Here is a 2,943-nt window from a genome sequence, read left to right on the forward strand (position 1 = left end):
CATACCTGGAACTATTGGATTTATCCAATAATTCCAGGCCTGCTTGGCCTTATGGGAAATCCGACCCTGGTCAGAGTTAAAGCCATCCAACCACCAAACCTCATGCTCTCTGCTGATTGGACAGTTCTAGCTCCAGAGATGCCTACCTCCCTGCCAGCATGCTGCAGAGAAGGAGCGTTGCTCTCTGTGTGGAACTGGTGGCCTCTATGCAGGGGTCTGAGTCATACTAAATAACTCTACAAGCAGCAAAACCCATGCTCCCTGACCCATTGACTCAGAATTGGGGTGTCAGACTTCTGTGGTGAGACCACTGCTCCCGCACAAACAGAGCAAGGGCCCTTCTCCCGGGGGAGGCTTTTCTGCTCAGGCTGTGGCTGCTTTCTAAAGGAAACCAACTGTAAGACTTTGAACCCCTTTTGTTTGTATGCACCTGGAATGCTTTGAGCTGGTTTAAACTGAAAGACCAGTTGGGCTATAAGGTTAGAAATGGGCTGCCAATGGCCTGAAAATTGGACAAGCCCCTTTTTTAATGCAGCACACAACAACACACATCATGCGTGTTATGGTGCACCACAGTATGGATGTGTTGTCCACTACTGTGACAGGTCATTGGGGTCAGGGTTGTCCTTATAATGAGACAGCCTGATGTTGATGCCTCAAGCAGCATCTCTTTGGTTCATATGGGTGGGGGGGGGAGGAGAGGGGTGGCAGGAAGCCTCTGCCTGCCTCCTTTCCAGCCAGAGCATGCCAGGTTTTAAGAGTCGGGCAGGTAGATGTGTATTGGAGGTTCACATCTCCCCTCCCAGCTCTTAGCAACCTGGCACGCTCTGGCCAATGTCTCACCCAACTCCTGGCAACCAGTGGCATCACTAGTGAGCTGGACAGGACACTGGCCAGAGCTGTATGACGAACCACCAGGATGCCGTCCAGAGCCCTGTTAGCTTGCACAGGCACTCCATTAACACAACCCCCTTGGAACAAGACCGCCAACACAACCACTCTCCGCCCTCCGCCTCAGGCGGCGATTATGCAAGGAGACACCCCTGATTGGGGTGCCATTCAAAATATATGCAATCTTGGGCATTGCATGTTGTCAAAGTGCAACTGAAGCCAAAACTGCAATGCCCAATTTTGCATATATTTTGAATGGCAGCCCAATCAGGGGTGTTCCTTGCATGATCGCCGCCTGAGGCGGAGGGCGGAGTGTAGAAAGATTGCAACCTCTGTCAGTATTGCATTGCTGTCTTTGTCCACGTTAGGGAGGTTCACCCTATTTGTCCTTGTGACCGTTATCACTGAACGTGAAAGAAAACCCCAACTTTTGGGTTGTCACCAGAAGAGGAATAGATGGAAGATCTTCCAGTGGGGACACTAGTACCGGTGACCACTAAGGGATTTCCTTCACTTTGAATGGGAGTTCCTGTGGCGGCTATGGGACAGGAAGTGGAGGGTAATCTCCCCAGTAGGGCACAGATGGCAAAAATAGCTGACGGGGGTGATAACCTTCCCTTTCTCTATCCAAAACTACAAAAAGGCTTCAGTTGAACTGAAAACTTCCTTTACATTGACTGACTGAAAGAGGCTGCAGGCCATCCGCTGCATTGAGATGCACAAAACGAATGAAAATGGGTGAAACTGTTTTTCTTTTTTCGGGGGTGCGGGGTGTAATATTTTCTCACACAAGTTTTTTTTTTTTTGAATAACAATTTCTTTATTTTCAAAAATTTTCAAAAGTAGATAACAAAAACAAAGTGCAAGACATTTCAAGATACAGGATTACATTTCAAATAGTCAAAGCATATAAAGCAAGTGAAGATGGAAACACAATCAAATAGATTGCCACTTAATAAGGCTGTATCGAGTACCTCTTGACTAAGCATAGGAAGATAGTGTAAGTCAAGAGATTAACAATTCTGAGTTGTCTGCATATAAATACTTATGATGTAAACTACTATGCCGTGATTTTCCATCACAAAATTATATAAACTTCAATAAAACATGGTTATTAGGATAACCTGAACATAAAACAATACCTGTGGTATGTGAGTCTCATTCCAGTCCCGGGGCAAGACACTGTTAGGCATATGTCTCTCTAATATCCTGACCTCATATTCACTCGCTATTCCAGCGGGTTCTCCCTCACCCGGATAGTGGGTTTCCTACTCGTATTCTGGGCAAGGGGGTGGCATTCCGCCAATACATCTCCACCCATGTATCTCAGACTTCCCTCCCAGGGTCCCCACATCACCTAAAGGACAATATCCTCCACCTCACCCCATGCTTTCCACACCTTGTCGTAGGTCGACAATGTATTGTTCAGCCTAGCAGTGAGATGTTCCATAGTCCGAATCTCTTTTATCCTATGGTAGAGCTCTAGCTTCGACGGTACAGATAAGTCCGGCGCCATTTTGCCGCGAGGTCCGCCTCTCGCCTGATCCGAACGATCAAAGTACCCCCTGATGTTCGTGGGGGTTTGGGATTTCCGGAAGGATGTAGAGGGGGTCTTCGCAGACTTCTTGAGCTTTTTCTCCCTCATGATGGAGCTGAATAAGGGCTGCTAGACTCTTTTATTCAGCGGTCATAGACGGAGCTCCGGGAAGACACGTCTTCTCACATGCCCTGGTAGCCACGCCCCCCTCACACAAGTTTTAGCAGTTCAGGTTTACTACAACTGCCTAAAAATCAGAATAGCATGACTGATGGATTCGTCAATTTTCGTCCCTCCGTTAAAACCCCAATAAACACACGGACTGTGCGACATGGATTGTAACGGCCACAGACGCCCCTTTTATTAAACAAACAACTTTAACGATAACCAAAAGTAATAAACCAAATAATATACACAAATAATACTGCAAACAACTGTTGACCTGAGAAGGGGTCTTTGGATGCCCAACAGCCCAAAAGGCCTCTCCTAACACTCCACCCATGTCCCCAGCCGCA

The sequence above is a fragment of the Nanorana parkeri genome, unplaced genomic scaffold, assembly GCF_000935625.1.
Source record: "Nanorana parkeri isolate BGI_ZX_2015 unplaced genomic scaffold, ASM93562v1 scaffold3502, whole genome shotgun sequence".
NCBI classification, from domain to species: domain Eukaryota; kingdom Metazoa; phylum Chordata; class Amphibia; order Anura; family Dicroglossidae; genus Nanorana; species Nanorana parkeri.